The sequence below is a fragment of the Pezoporus occidentalis genome, unplaced genomic scaffold, assembly GCF_034315485.1.
Source record: "Pezoporus occidentalis ecotype Australia unplaced genomic scaffold, CSIRO_AGI_Poc_V1 ctg105, whole genome shotgun sequence".
NCBI lineage: Eukaryota > Metazoa > Chordata > Aves > Psittaciformes > Psittacidae > Pezoporus > Pezoporus occidentalis.
In genome coordinates, this window is record NW_026912832.1 from 1,983,472 (window position 1) to 2,000,640 (window position 17,169).

General features: G+C 42.1%; 1 long non-coding RNA gene across 1 annotated transcript; it reads left to right on the top strand.

Annotated features, from left to right (window-relative positions):
* Window positions 1-516: 516 nt before the first annotated feature.
* Window positions 517-11,243, top strand: LOC134163904 (uncharacterized). Its single transcript, XR_009964907.1, has 3 exons — window positions 517-928; window positions 10,123-10,265; window positions 11,091-11,243. It is a non-coding gene; the product is annotated as an uncharacterized LOC134163904 (long non-coding RNA).
* Window positions 11,244-17,169: the final 5,926 nt, after the last annotated feature.

Consider the following 17,169-nt stretch of genomic DNA (forward strand, 5'->3'; position numbering starts at 1 on the left):
AGGACTTTTTTTTTTTATGATGAGGGTGGTGAAACACTGGAACAGGTTGATCAGAAAGGTGATAGATGCTCCATCCCTGAAGAGGTTCAAGGCCAGGCTGGACAAGGCTCTGAGCTGCTTGATCTAGATGATGATGTCCCTGCTCATTGCAGGTGGCTTGGATTAAAAGACATTTGAAGATCCCTTCCAACCCAAACCATTCTATGATTCTATGATTTCTCTTGCCCTGAATTGCAAATACAGCTTGTTAAAATTAGTGTCCAATTGTACTGATATCATCCTATTCAGCAGTGATCAGGATTCTCAAGAGTGGTGAAATGGCACTCAAAGGTCTGTCACAAACATGGCACAAAACAGGTTAGTAGCAAGAACCAAATTCTGAAAAGGTCTGCAGCAACTGAAGCAACATTTCCTGGAGAACTCTGTGGTTCCAAGGTCTATTATAGAAATAGTGTCCCTTCCCCTTAATATCCCCAGGAGTTCAGTATATTGCTAATTGCAAACCTAAAAGGTTTCTTGAAACAGAACAAAGATGCATAAAATTAATCTTTTATTACTGTATTTCATGTGTCTACCTTGATATCTTGCCTCCTTATAGAATTTCAGATTTCCGCTTTAAAAGGTAAGGGAAAACAGCCTTATATTAATACTTACAAGATATATTCATGGGGGTTTATGTTATCCTATTTATAATTGATATGGAATTGAGATACAACAAAAACTTAAGAGAAAAGTAATATTTTTGATATCATAAAGGTGATAAAATATGAAGCAGAAAAATGTGACATTAAATGAACAAATGTCATCTTATGTTGGTGTGTTTCAACCATGTCTACCTTCATTCCTCCAAACAACTCTACTGAGAAAGTCCTGGTACCCTTTCTTGCTGTCACCAAGAAAACAAGCTTTTGCTGGAAGACAAAAAATGGTGAGGGTCTCTTAGGCAGTGTTTTTAATGCTTACTTTGAGCTTACTCTATCTGAATTCCTCTCAGACACAGGAACTTCAGAAATATTTCATGCTTCCTGAAAAGAAGAGGTAGAACAAGAGACGAATAACTTTGTGCCACCCGTTTCTAGTTTGTCTTGTAAAAAAATTACATTGATTTAACAATAAGTAAGAGCAGATTCATTACAGTGTTCCAGGAGTGTGAATACTAGGGTAAAGGCAGTTGAGGAATAAATGGATTAAAGAAAAGACAGTCTTCTAAGTAGGAGAAAAAAATATTGCCTAGAGGTATTGAAACATGAAGTAACACAAGGCCAGCTGGGAAATAAAAGGTGCTTCCTGTCTCTGGTCATCTTTGGAGGAAGAGAGGTAGGTGTTGAAAGTGCTGCTGCATGGTATGGATATTCCTCACACCTTGGCTCTGCCCATCCTCACTACCCCAGTAAATTAGCAGGAAGATGTACATTGTGATCAGACCAGCACAGGACGTGCCACTTCTGGAATAAGGCAGCAGGACTGTCACGCTCTGAAATGCCATCTGCTTTCTGGCCTGTTCCTAGAACAGTACCTAAACACATTGCCAATGACTCATTCAAGAGAGCCCCAAAAGGCCTCAGATTTTTTTGCTTCTCTTGGGAAATGGGCTCCTCCAAGGCCATCTATTTCCAAGGTCCCTAGAGCACAAAAAGAAGCAAAGTAGATTATTTTATACAACAAGCAGTGAGAAGTTTGGCTCACCATTGAAAGCATCATCAAAATTCAAACTGTCAAGGTTTGTTTTCTACAGACAGGCGCTCAGCTCATTGTCCTCAGGTTGCTGAGAGACAGAAGAGGGAAGCGGATATCCTCAGCTATCCGAGGCATTAGTTAAACATTTCTACAAAAAATTTGCCTCCTTATGTTAGTTTTTTCTGGGGTCAGATCTTCCCTTCTTTATTGCCAATATTTTAGGGACTGGAAGTTGGGCCTTCTCTATTGGGTCTTAGCACAGTACAGTAGCACTGTAGTAGAAAACATTATGTTTCCTGATAGGAAGGATCATAGCCATCCCACTGGTCTGTTACATGTTTTAGTGAGCTCAGGATTGAAAATCTTGCTCTCCTCTTGTTCCATTCTCCCATATGTGCCTGGAGATACATTCAGCCTCTGTAGTCAGTCTGAGTCCTACCAATGAAGTCCTTCCAGTGCAAATATGTGCTAGTGGTAAATGCCATCTGCCTCTTTCCTGATCCTGCCAGCAGCTCTAAGAAGCTGCTGGAGAAGTCTGTGAGACAAGTCTATGGGGCTGGATGGAATCCACCCCAGAGCACTGAAGGAGCTGGCAGAAGTGCTCACCAAACCACTTTCCATCATTTATCAGCAGTCCAGGATAACAGGGGAGGTCTCAGATGACTGGAGGCTAGCAAACATGGCACCCTTCTACAAGAAGGGTCAGAAGGTTGGATCTAAGGAACTAGATCCCAGTGCTGGGAAAGGTTATGAAGCAGATCATGTTAAGTGCCATCCTGCAGCACGTACAGAACAACCAGATGATCAGGCCCAGTAAGCATTGGTCTATGGAGGGCAGGTCCTGCTTGACTAATCTGATCTCCTTCTATGGCAAAGTGACCTGCTTAGTGGATGAGAGAAAGACTGCGGGTGTCTTTTACTTGGAATTCAGAAAAGCCTTTGACACCATTTCCAGCAGCAATTCTCTTGGAGAAACTGGCTGCTCATGGCTTGGATGGGAGTATTATTTGCTGGGTAAAAAAGCTGGCTGGATGGCTGAGCCCAGGGTGGTGACGAATTGAGTTAAATCCAGCTAGTTGGTCACAAATTGTGTTCCCCAGGGCTCAGTACTGGGGTCAGTTCTGTTTAGTATCTGTCAAGGATCTGGATGAGAGTATCGAGTGCACCCTCAGCAGGTTTCCAGATGACACCAAGCTGGGTGAGAGTGTCGATCTGTTGCACGGTAGGAAGGCTCCATAGAGGGATCTGGACAGGCTCTATCGATGGGCCAAGGCTGGCTGCACAATGTTGAATAAGACCAAGTTTCAGGTCCTGCACTTGCATCACAACAACCACAGGCAACGCTACAGGCTTGGGGAAGAGTGGCTGGAAAGGTGCTTGATGATAAAGGACCTAGGGTTGCTGACTGACAGTGCTGAACACGAGTCAGCTTGTGCCCAGGTGGTTCAGAAGGTCAACAGCATCATGGCCCGTATTAGACAGTGTGGCCAGAAGGGTCAGGGCAGTGATCATCCCCCTGTACTTGGCACTGGTGAGACTGCACCTTGAATCTTAACTGTGTTCATCCGGGCCCTCGCTAAAAGAGAGACATCGAGGTGCTGGAGCTGGTCCAGGAAAGGGCAACTGAGCTGGTGAAGGGTCTAGAGCACAGGTCTTATGAGGAATGGCTGAGGAACTGGCTGTGTTTAGTCTGGAGAAGAGAAGGCTCAGGGGGGACCTTATTGCTCTCTGCAACTGCCTGAAAGAAGGTTGTAGTGAGGTGGAGTTGGTGTCTTCTCCCAAGTAACAAGTGATAGGACAACAGATAATGGTCTCAAGCTGCACCAGGGGAGGTTTAGACTGGATATTAGGAACAATTTCATCACTGAAAGGGTTGTCAAGCACTGGAACAGGGTGCCCAGGGAAGTGGTGGAGTAAGCATCCCTGGAGGTATTTAAAAGATATGTAGATGTGGCACCCAGGGCCATGGTTTAGTGGTGGATTTGGCAGTGTTGGGTTAACAGTTGGATTCTATGACCTTAAGAGACTTTTCCGAAATAAATTATTCTATGATTCTATTCTATCAGTATATAACTTTGCACTTGGCTGTGTAACTATCTAGATCAATACAGAGATGCCTATATCTGAAGCTAAGGTACGATGAATTCTAAGTAGAGGAATTAAAATCTAAAATTAAAATGCTACTCTTTCGTGACAGTGTTATAATCTTATAACACTTATAAAGGTAATTTATACATCTGGTTTGCAGCACCTCCACTCTATTTACCAGTTATTTTACTACATTTAGGTTATGTAAGGCACCATAATGTTAGACATCTACAAAATGTAGACATCTATATCTAAACTGTTCAGCTTTTCTTAATTGCAAGTCATGTGATCTGTGGCAGATGTCTAATTTGGGATGAGCCAATTTACTGTTGGGAATTGCTTGCATCTTTCCATGTACTCTAAAAGGGCAAAAGAAGAGGTGTACTAGTTCAGATGTCTGCACTGCAGACATTCATTTCAGTCATTCATATATAAATTTGAGTTCCTTAGCCCCACCGCAATTGTCTCCCCACAGTTTAAAAGAACCCACTAAAACTGTATCATCTTCACATATGGGGCAAACACCGAAGGTAAGGTGGGAAGTGAGAGGTGTGCAAATATTCCACAAATAGGTTCAAGTTTACTTCTGTAACAGTTTAGGATGAAAATGAGCCTCAGAGATTGCTTGTTTGGCATAGCTTTCCCACAGTAAATAATAGATACAAAATTAGCTAGTGAGGGAGGAAGGGGAAAAAACCTCAACATAGATCATTTGCTTTCACTTGCAAAGCTTTTAAATCATTCAGAACAATATAATCCTGAGACAGACAGAGACTGTCCTCTACAGATGGGCAGTGAAACAAAACACAGTCATGACCCTACGTACAAGTATATGCGAAGGGCCATTAGATGGGAGACAGCTCACTGCGTGCACATGTGTTTGGATGAGAAAAATGAGTCACTCCCAACTTTGGATCAAGCACGTGATATAAAGGATTGGCAGGTAGAATGATGCAGACAAAGTTTCTGCTTTCTGAAAAGCACTGAGTCACATCCTGGGAGAAGCAAACATCAAAAAAGCAAAACTGGATGCAGCGACATCATTTGAGAGCTGGGAGCAAGGATGAACACCTACTCTGCTGCAGAGGATACACACATGTATAAATCAAGGAGCCTAGACTATGTTTTGCAGTGGCTTCTGTAAGGCCTTCGGATTGAGATTTTGTCTGTTCAGCAGCAGTTAGGTTAGGAGCAGCCTTTTTTTGTTGAAAAGGAAAATCAGATTTACCATCTTTCCAAAGTTTTGCTGTCCTTCTTAGCTATATTTCTAACTTCGTCTCAATTAAAGGGTAACTAGGAGATATGCAGTTGCATTTGTAATATAAGAGATGGACTGAACAATGTTATGGATCTTCTAGGACCAAAAAAGCTATCAATACAGTGAGCTTTTAATTCCCTGCTATGTTTTACCTGGGTTTTAGAACAGCAGGAAGGCAAGCAGATTGTTTTAGATCTAGGCTGTAGGCCAGCCTTATTGGATCTGGGTTGCCTTTATGTTGAGCTGTGCAGGTGCCCTGCTCTCCTCCCCAGTACCTTTATTACCCTTGCATCCCAGACCCCCTCTACTTATTATGGATAGTGGAGATTAGGACTGCTCAGTTCACTGACTTAAAGGAATTCAGCTCACACTGTGACGCCGTTTTTGGTTTTACTAGCCACTGACAATTCACAAGAAGGAAAAAATAAAAGCTTGAGATATCTAAGCTGGATCAGGGGGGATAGCCACCAGCAATATCAGCACCTTCTTGGATGCAGTAAGGAGGTTAACTCCAGTTATAACTTCAGGGGAACAGCTCCTGATACAAATAACAGATTCAGAAACCTGATTTTTCAGCTTGGGACCCCTCAAATGAGGCAGCAGGTGTCTACTCTTTAAAGCACAGCCAGGATAATTCTGAGGGACAGCTCCCCTATTGCTTTACAAGCCTCTTTCCCTATGCACATGTAACAATTGACACAACAGATGCTTAGAGAGGTAGAAGTCACCAGGAAGATGAATACCAATGCAGTTAAAGATTAAGCTGAGAAGTGATGTTCAAGCAATATAAACTGACTTAGTTGTATTTTAAATGTGAGCATATAAGACCTGTTTCCTCAAATCACTACTTAGTTTTCATTAATGCCTTACGAGGCCCTCGAAAGACCTCTTTGCTTTGCATCCGCCCTGGCCCTGCTTCTGTGAAAGTAATTCTTGTGTATTCTGAGATACAGATGTGAGCAAGAGATAGATTTGGAGAGAATTGAGGATTGTCATTCTCTTGACACTTTTCTGGAAGCTCAAAGAGGTACTTGTCACTCAACCCTGCATTTAGGAAAAGACATGGTCTAGTTTTGGGACTCCACGGATTTTTGCTGGGGTCTCACAAGCTGGCCTTTGAAACCTTCTGGAGGGACCAGGCTAAAGCCCAAGACCAGAGCAACACACGAGACAATTAACACATTAGACCTCCCCATCCCCCAGTGAACTTCTGTCAGCCTCCCCACTTCCTGAAAGAAAGGGGGAAAAACATCCTTTTTGTAGTGGCTGCGTATTATAGAAAGCAAATCAAGAGTGAAAGGAGGGAGCAAAGAGATGGCATAGAGCCCGAAAAGTGCACCCTTAAATCTATAATTAAAACCAAAGGCAAGTTCCCAATATAGCCAATTCAGTTATATAAGATCTTACAAAAGCTTCACACTGTTTGCTGGGTTTTGCTTTATTACTGTTCCCTCTCCTCGGAGTTCACTTGAGGTCAGTAGCAGATGAGGTATTACAGTCAGAGTTTATGGCAGGGTAGAAATCTAACAGTGCACTGTTTGTAAAGATATGCAAGTGTGCACTCAGAGGGAAAAAATAATCACTGGCTCTACTTGAAAGAGAAAAAGTTAATGGTCACTTTGGAGTTCAGTTTAGACCACCTCCAGCTCCTGAAATGGATTGCTAGTTACTAAGAAATTACTTCAAAAAATGTCCTGATAGTCTCTGTAAAACAATCCTCATTGCCCACTGGCCAGAGAAATATGGCTAAACTACATGTAGAGCAAAAAGTCAGTCTAGATAGGGCCTTACTATCCAGCCAGATTAAGGCATGAGAATATTGGAGTGTTCTTAGAAAGCCCATGACAAGTCTATACTACATTTCTTCATGCCTACTAAAAACAGCCTGCAGGAAAACACGAGTTCAGCTGGCATTTTTGTAAGTGTAGGCAGCTCACTGTTCTGTGCAACTGTACTTGGAGTAGGTATCTCTGCGTGGGAGTTGGAACATGTATAAGAATCACTACATTAGAGAGTATGCAAGCTGTATTTCAGACATATAAATAAAAAGCAGTTATCATTAGTGATAAAAACCTTCACTGCTGCATTCTTTTTTTGCATTTTTTAAAGCAGAGTTGGTGGTAGCATTCCTAGAAACAATGGTTTCCTAGGGCCATGCTGAAACTAAGCTCTTCATGCACATAAAAACCCCAAACAGCCCAAACACCAAAAATAACCTTGTTTAAACACTGTAGAACCACTCAACAGTAATCAGCACTGCTCAGACATCCATGTATTTTGAAGTATCAGGAGAATGTGGTTGCCAGGGGAAGGAGACATAATTGTCTTCTTCATAATTGTCCTAATTTTGGTTAATTGACAAAGTGCAGGTACATGCAACATGTTAATGCAATTTGCTGAAGTCCCATATCCCAGGGTGACAAATGTCCTCAAGAACTTACCTAGAAGAAGCTGATGATTGCTGACTGTAGCACCAACATTCACAAATCAAGATACTTTCAGCTCTAAATTCCAATTACATTTAGAATAATTTTTCCCACAAAAGTAAAGTAGGGGAAAGCAGAACACTTTCAAAAATATCCCTAAAATACTACTCTTTTTTTGCCCAGTGACAATCAGAAACCACCGTTTTTTACCATCATGATAGGTAACAGAAAAAATGGGAAGAATTATTTGCAGGAATGCTTGTGAAATCTATGACCACCTTTTCTTTGCAATGTAAAACATCAATACCTTTTAAAAATGAGGAGACCTTATCAATTTAAAGGATGTGTTAATTGCTTGAACTCTGTTGTCTCTTTTGAGTAGTGGCAATTCCCAGCTTGCAAATATCGTATGCAAAGGTACAAAAGGAATCACCATGCGCAAAAATGTGCTGCTGATGCAGTTTACTTAAAATACTATATCTGGTTGGATTGAGCTCCAGTTCTTCCTATGTCTCCAGCAGAGGCTTTTTGTGATTAATATCTGTCAATGTCAGGCACTAAAATAGTTATCTAAAGAGTACTGTTTAAATTGCACTGGTTTGAGAGCTGGGCCTCAGCTCTGCCTGTGTGGGAGATCTGTGGGAATGAGAGGGATCCCACTTTTATCATGCACCAATCCACCCTTGTGGCAATGTGAGTTCTAGCAGAGCTCCAGCCTCACACTGATAGTAGCACAAGGCTCTTTCTATGTCAGATTGGTCTTTTCAGTGCAATGGCTCCACAGCAGCCATGTAAACCAGCAGAAATGCTGGTATAGAGAAGTGCTTGCTTACCTTTTCAGAAGTGTACACAGTGTGCAGACATACACTGGCTTACAAAGGGCATCTGCACGCAAACTAATGTGATGTTTTCAGAAAGTTCTGTGAAGCCATGTTAGATATACAGGGTGTAAATGAGAAATGGGCTCATTAAGTTTCATTGGGATCTAATATCAGTCCAGACTTTGATGACACTAATCAAATTGATAGACACCAGCAGGTAGCTATCTGCAAGAATATTCACGTCTGTATTAAAAGGGAGGGCTGACACTAAAAATTAAGGCTCACGTTGTTAGTATTTTCCTCATAAGAGTGTGTCATAAGCATGTTTTCAGAGCAAAGACTGATCAGACAAAATCATAGAATCAGAGAGTGGTCTAGGTTGGAAGGGGGGGGTCATCTTGTCCAATTCCACTGCTCAAGTGGGGACATGTAGGTCAGGACCATGTTCAGACAGCTTCTGAATATCTCATGATACATAAATGATTTTTAGTATCTCCTTACCTATAAATCCATGTAGTCTTCCAGCTGTATATTTAATACAACAACTAACAACTGTAAGCAGGCATCATCCATTTACCAGACAATGTTCTCAGACAAAACACAATTTTTACCTGGAGAAATAAGAGAAAGATGGATACAGCACAGGCTCTTCATAGTAGACTGCAGCACTTCTTTCTCTCTTTGGAAAGTCACCACACATGATCTTACAAGAACTTCTATAAGCAGTTTTGAGTCTAAGCGAGAAGCACCACTGCAGGCTCCATATACACAAACTCCTCCTTTGTGCGTCTCTCTAGAATGTTTAAAAGACTTCCATCAATTTACTGACATCTTTCAAGTGTTCTTAAGATAAAAGCTTGATAAAAAAAGTGCATCTGGAACTTTTTCACAAGTAGTTCTATGCAAATCTCATGAAGAAGAATTGTTGTCTATGCCAGTCTTATGTTGCTTTCTCATTTGACATTCACCCTAACTGAAACCACTCGGGAAAAAAAGATCATTTGATGGCTCAAAGTGTGTGTTAGTTTTGTGGTGGTTTTTACCTAATCAAGTCAAGGTAATCAAGCTTGAGCTCTAAAAGCTAATCATGTTCTGGCTGGGATTGGCTTCAATACAAGATTCCGTTTCCTTGAGCACATTTGATAATCACTACAGTCTATCAGCTTGGTAAAATAACCTCATTGTGTCAGTGCTAGCACTAATCGACTCACTTTCCAGTGCTCAGGTAGTTTAACAAGTGTTTCATTCGTGATACTTGTTTCAAAACTAATTTTCACTGTCTCAGATTTTCAGCTTCAGGTGACATGTCTTCTCCTCCCATAAAATGCTGAAAAACAAGTTTCAGTTCATAGTGCTATGCTGACATCTCATTCCTTTTTCATTTCATTTTTTAATACTTTACATCATGGAACAGCAAAAGTGATTTCAAGGGACAATTCAAGTAAGGCACATAACGTGTGTATGACCTCAGATATCGTGTCAGAGGATGTTATAAAGCAGCCTCTGATTTCTCAGTACAGTAACAGCCTCTTTCTCATTAAAGTCACCCGTTAACATGTCTCTTTTTTCGTTTATCCTCTGTTTTGATTTCTCCAACCCTTCTGCTGTTTATTTTCGTCTCTGAGGTTTTCACTTTAGGTAGACTAATTGATAAGGAAATACCAAGTGAAGTTTCACTTTCCATCCATGTTATTTTCTTCCCTTGATGATTTCAAGACACTGTTCAGTTATTAAACCACCCCCCTCAGAATGTACACATTCAAACTTATGCTTAATAACAGTGAAACTAGAGATTGCTGTGAGAAAGGTAAAGTTCAAAGCCTTTCTCAGTTTCTTTGCCGTTCTTTTTCAGATGTCTAACTCACAGAAAAACTGTCCATGATTTTCAAGACTTTTCTTGTTACACCATTTGGAGCTGTTGCATCTAGCAAAGAATCCACCTCCCAGTGCAGTTTCTGAGGACGTTTTGCTCTGAGGACTTCAAATTCTTCTCAGGTGATTTTCTTTTTTAATTTCAAAACTGTACTGTGATAAAGTGCCTGGGTACAAATAAATTGGTGACCAAGATAAGGAGTAAGTAAATGGCTTCTCTTAAATAAGCCAGTTAAAAATTATGTATCATAGACCCTTCTTTACTACCAGTGCTGTGCACTCTTTTAGTGAAGAGAGCTAGGAGCAAATACTTCAGCAATGCTCCTGCGCATAACATACTTTTGGAAATAGTCTTGAGTGAAGAGCTGCTCATGTTCACTTGCTCCTCAGCTGTGACAAGAAAGAAAAAGAAAATTCAGTCCAATCTCTGAAGCAAACAAAACCCACAGAAAAAAAAAAAGGTAATTCTATGATAAATCCATGGTAGATGAGACCCAGGGCAGTAGGAAAGGCTTTTCTCAGTGCTTCAGAATTATTTACTCTTCCTGCTTGTGGAGATAAAACAGAAAATACAGCAATGGGTCCTAGTCACACCTGCACTTAAGCATGGAAATTACCTCTCTCCAGTACTGTACAAAGTACTGGGTTTGTCAGTAGCACTCTGAATCACTGAAGATTTTGGATGTGATAGTAGTCAGAAAGCCCAAATCAGGCACCTGAGGTTGTCAGCTGGAGTCTAAAAATGGGGAAAACGAGGAAGACAGAGCACCATAAATACAAAAGGCAGATGTTTTTCTATTCTGAGTCCTCAAATCTACCTTAAGCCTATGTTACGAAAGTAGCACATCGGCTCCTTGTTGTGGGTAATGAGGGACATTCTGAAACCACTTATTAATTTATGCAACATCCTAATGCAGGATGGCTTATGACACCTCTCTACCATTTTAGCATTTCATTTGCAGGCAGCAAATGCTCTTATCTACTCACATGCTGTCAAAACTATGTCTTTTGTGTCCCATGGAAGTTGTGTGATGTGAGGAAGGTCCTCCCTAGAAGCCATCTCTTGCACTGCAGGTGTTTGAGTTTTCCAGCCTGCTCGTATCAGGCAGATTTATATTATTGGTAATGCCAGCAACTGTTTTCTTGTCTTAGCCTAATGTGGAAGCAATTGCTCAGGGGTCCTGTAAATAATAGTTCTGTGGTATCATTGTCCAAATTTAAAAAGTAAAGAAAACCCCCTTGATACACAATAAGCTGGTATTTTCACATTACTCCAGGCAGTATCGCATTCATTGCTTGGCAGATCTGTTTTTAACTCAGACTTCTTTCTCCTTTAGCTCGCCTGTTGCAGGTACTCAATAGTATTTAACTGTTTGTGTCTATAACCCTTGACTTTATTTGCTGCCAAACTGTTTCAGGATATCTAGCAAAAAGCACAGACTAATACTAAATACTATTGTCCTACAGAGATCACAGAAATTTGGGGGCAGGGGAGAAAGAAAACTAAGAAGACCTGGCAGTACGAGCTAGTACCAGCTAGTACAAGGCCCACCTCACATGCAGCAAATTGGTCTTTAAAAATACATCTACCTGTCTGAGCTCAGAGAGACAGCTCAGCAAATAATAAGAGGACAGGAGAGGAAGCAATACAATTCTGTGAAAAACTGCACCCCAGGCTAGTCCTTTAAAAAGTTGTACCTGACATGATTTTAAGTAATGCAAATTATTCCAGAAAACGGAAAGTATTCATACCTTAACCTGCAGTTCTGTTAGCTGACAGAATTTACTACCTGAAACCTCTCCAGCAAGCTCTTGGGCCACTTGCGCATATAATGTGCTTGTTTTGTGGGGGACAGAGAGGCAGAGACAGAGCAAAAGTAAGTTTTGGAGAGTGCCGCTATTAGTGCTATAAGCCCTACATGATATAAATGCAGTTTCTCTGAGGACTGATGGTTTGTACACAGGGAACAATCAAAAGCAAATCAAAGGTCTCTGTCAATTAGAATGAACCCCTCTTTCCAGCTGTCATAAAATCCATGTATTCCCTCTATGCTTGCCCTGACAGCTATGCTGTAACAAACTTCTAGGAGAAGCAGTAACCAAATATTACATGAAGATAGAGATTGTGTTTGGTTGAATTATCTTCTCTGGGTACGAATGCTAGTCATAGGTTCCTGAGGTTTTTTTCTGCTACCCAAAGAAACCAAGATGCAGGTGTGCTTCTCAGAAATATTCCTGCCTAGGATATCTGCAGCATGCAGTAGTGTCTGCACAGAAACAGATGATCCTTGTGCTTGTGTCAGCAGACCTGCGTGGCTAGGCAAAATTAGTTTTCAGAGCAACAATTCCAAGGTGCCATCTGCAAAGCACAAGAATGCATCATACCATGAGAGTACAAAATATATGCATCTTCATCCAAGATACTGGCCTATCTCCCCCTGCCATATGCTTCAACTGCTTAGCTAAGTTCCTGTTCCTGAGTATGTGCCAAACAGTAAAAACAGCATAACCCTTTGAGTTATATCCAGTAACACAGTACTACTGGATCTTCAGCTGCTCATGATTCAGAAGCTGAAAATTCAAATGAAGATATAATATTCATGACTGATAGTGAAAAGTGAAGGGAATTAAAAAGTAAGAACCAAGGGAAAAGTAACTTAAGATAGTCTTCATCTTTCATTTTCTTTTCATTTTTCTTTTTTCTGTATTAGACTCCCATGTCTCACACAGGAGAAGGGAACTTATGAAAGAATTAAAACAAGCCAGCCAAGATCAAGTAAGGGGGAAGTAAGTGAAAGGTTGCTGAATTTAAATAGGATCCATTTCACTGTTGATTCATTAGTGAAAATTTCAGAATTTAATAGATGTCCCATGAATTTTTTTAAGCCAATGTAAAGAATCTAATGGAGAATCACAACCTCACTACCACACTGCAGTACCTTAAAAATTTTTCACTCTATTCAGAATGACCAGGTTTGAGCTCCATGTTTTCAAAACAGAAAAGATGAAAGAGAGCCAACAGTACCTGCTCCAAAGACTACTGGGAAATTACTGTTGATTCTCAATCACATTTTATTCAACTTCAATAGTGTGGGTTATACTTTCACTGGAATAAAGGTTTAGCAAGCACAGGAAAGAACCTTGGAGCAATAATCAGATAATTACAGAAATGCCATCCCTTTAAGTACCACTGAACTGCTCCAGCAGGGGATTCACAAGAAGACCCTAGTACAAAATGAGTGGAAATCCAGCACCAGTGCAGAGAGATATCAACCCTGGTTCTACAAAACCTTTCTGACATATATAATCCCACAAAACCGAAGTCTGTGTTGATTTTTACCTGTGCTCACCTCTGCACATAAGAAATGCATAGACTTTGCTGGAAAAATCCTGCAGTTTGAGCTTTCCTGTACCGCCTTCTGCTGTGGGCTGCAGCCAATGCCATAGAGCAGCTGTCAGCCACCAGCAGCAGCTAAGCAGGCTTCCAGCCAGCTCAGTATATTTACCCAGTGTCCAACACATGATTGTTCTGTGGGTCCTGAGCAGGAAAATAGCTTGTCCCCACTGATCACACCGCAGTGATATCCAAATATAAAATAAAACACTGTGTATGAAGCAGTGCAAGTTCTGTCATCACTTAGTTTCGATGAACTCTTAAGGAAGAATGTGAAGACCCAAGCAGGGAAAATCAGAGACACACTTTTCAACACAATAAACCCACAAATTATATCATGTTTCTAGCAGTTTTATTCTAGTAATTTGTTTTGTAGTTCTTCTGGTTTTAATATGCATTTGCCATCTCACACATTGTACATGTAAGTCTTTTTACCATAAAGAAAACAATAAGTTTCAGTTAGATGTGTCAAGAATTTAATTTTCTCTCAGAGAGTCCCAGTGAACAACTTGGCTTTGCCATCCTTACCTTAATTCATCTCCAGTGTCTACCTACAGGCTTAAATAATTCCCTGGGTCAAACACGTTCCTGGTGCTGCCTGACAGGACTTACAGCAGCAAGATAAGAAGTTGCAATGGTACATCAGACCCATAGTGACTATTGTAAAATAGGGGGAAAAGAGGTAAAAGCACTCACAGTAAAAAACGCTCCATGAAGAAAAAAAGCAAGCAAACAGAAATCATAGAATCATAGAATAGACAGGGTTGGAAAGGACCTTAAGATCATCTAGTTCCACCCCCCTGCCGTGGGCAGGGACACCTCACACTAAACCATTTCACCCAAGGCCTCGTCCAACCTGGTCTTGAACACTGCCAGGGATGGAGCATTCACAACCTCCCTGGGCAACCTATTCCAGTGCCTCACCACCCTAACAGGAAAGAATTTCCTCCTTAGATCCAATCTAAAATTCCCCTGTTTAAGTTTAAACCCGTTACCCCTTGTCCTATCACTCCAGTCCCTAATGGGAGTCCCTCCCCAGCATCCCTATAGGCCCCTCTTCAGATACTAGAAGGCTGCTATGAGGTCTCCACGCAGCCTTCTCTTCTCCAGGCTGAACAGCCCCAACTTCCTCATCCTGTCTTCATACAGGAGGTGCTCCAGTCCCCTGATCATCCTCATGGCCCTCCTCTGGACTTGTTCCAACAGTTCCATGTCCTTTTTGTGTTGAGGACACCAGAACTGCACACAATACTCCAGGTGAGGTCTCACAAGAGCGGAGTAAAGGGGCAGGATCATCTCCTTTGACTTGCTGGTCATGCTCATTTTGATGCAACCCAGGATACGGTTGGCTTTCTGGGCTGCAAGCGCACACTGAAGCCGGCTCATGTTCATTTTCTCATCAACCAACACCCCCAAGTCCTTCTCCTCAGGGCTGCTCTGAATCTCTTCTCTGCCCAACCTGTAGCTGTGCCTGGGATTGCTCCGACCCAGGTGTAGGACCTTGCACTTGGCATGGTTAAACTTCATGAGGTTGGCATCAGCCCACCTCACAAGCGTGCCAAGGTCCCTCTGGATGGCATTCCTTCCCTCCAGGGTATCAACCGAACCACAGAGCTTGGTGTCATCAGCAAACTTGCTGAGGGCGCATTCAATCCCACTGTCCATGTCACCGACAAAGATGTTGAACAAGACCGGTCCCAACGCCGATCCCTGAGGGACACCACTCGTTACTCGTCTCCAGCTGGACACTGAGCCATTGACCACAACTCTTTGTGTGTGGCCATCCAGCCAGTTCTTTATCCACCGAGTGGTCCATCCACCAATTCAGAGACAAGGATGTCGTGTGGGACGGTGTCAAATGCTTTACACAAGTCCAGGTAGATGACATCAACTTCTCTACCCCTGTCCATCAGTTCTGTAGCCCCATCATAGAAGGCCACCAAATTGGTCAGGCAGGATTTCCCCTTAGTGAAGCCATGCTGGCTGTCACCAAGCACCTTGTTGATTTTCATGTGCCTTAGCATGCCTTCCAGGAGAATCTGCTCCAAGATTTTGCCAGGCACAGAGGTGAGACTGACTGGTCTGGAATTCCCCGGGTCATCCATTTTCCCCTTCTTGAAAATGGGGGTTATATTTCCCTTTTTCCAGTGTCAGGAACTTCACCTGACTGCCATGACTTTTCAAATATAATGGACAGTGGCTTAGCAACTTCACTCACCAGCTCCTTCAGGACCCGTGGATGGATTTCATCAGGTCCCATGGACTTGTGCAAGTTCAGATTTTTAAGATGGTCTCGAACCAGATCCTCTCCTACAGTGGGCGCAAGGTCTTCATTCTCACAGTCCCTGCATCTGCCTTCCAAGACTTGGGTGGTGTGGTCAGAGCATTTGCCAGTGAAGACCGAGGCAAAGAAGCCATTAAGAACCTCAGCCTTCTCCAAATCCTGTGTAGCCAGTTCTCCCAAGAGCTTCCTGAGGGGGCCTACGTTCTCCCTTGTTTGTTTTTTATTTGCTATGTACCTGTAGAATCCCTTCCTGTTATCCTTAACATCCCTAGCCAAGTTTAATTCTAACTGGGCCTTCACTTTCCTAACCTGGTCCCTAGCTTCCCGGACAACATCCCTGTACTCCTCCCATGCCACCTGTCCTTGCTTCCACTTATTATAAGCCTCTTTTTTTCAATTGAATTTTCCTCAGGAGCTCCTTATCCATCCAAGGAGGTCTCCTGGCCCTCCTGCTGCACTTCCTTCTGGTTGTGATGCAACACTCATGAGCTTGTAGCAGGTGATCCTTGAATATCAACCAAGAGTCTTGGGCCCCCCTGTCCTCTAGGGCTGTATCCCATGGAACCTTACTAAGCAGGTTCCTGAAGAGGCCAAAGCCTGCTCTTTTGAAGTCCAGGGCAGTGAGCTTGCTGCATGCTCTTCTCACTGTCCTGAGGATCTCAAATTCGAGCATCTCATGATCACTACAACCAAGGCTGCCCTGGAGCGTCACATTTCCACTGAGCCCTTCCCTGTTGGTGAGCACTAGGTCAAGCATGGCACCTCTCCTTGTTGGCTCCTCTATTACTTGCAGAAGGAAGCTGTCTTCCACACAATTGAGGAACCTCCTGGATTGCTTGTGCCGGGCTGTACCATCCTTCCAACAGATGTCAGAGTGGTTGAAGTCACCCATGAGAAAAAGGGCCTGTGAGCGTGAGGCTTTTCCTATCTGTCTATACATGCATACAATACAAAGGATGTTATTAGAATCTGGGACATGTTTTATCTAGATACACCTACTATTCTTAATCTTCTTTAGTTTAATTCATGCAATTATTCACTGGGCTATAGATACTGTGCAGAAAATTCTGTCTTTATCTGCAATGAGTGCTAGCTGCACATTGCTTCTTTCAGTGGCTGGGTGATATGGAGTAGACATTTCCCCATCTCTTAAGAAAAAAATGCAGTTTCTTGCATGAGTTCAGTGATCATGGCTGCTGTCATTCCTACCACTTCATAAATGCATTTATACAGAAAAGTATTTTTGCAGAATTAATATTATATATTAAATGTATTCCTTCAGCACTAGCCCCCTTGCAATGATCTTCTTGCACCTCACTTCTGGCTTGAGTACTCCCCCTTGGAGTACT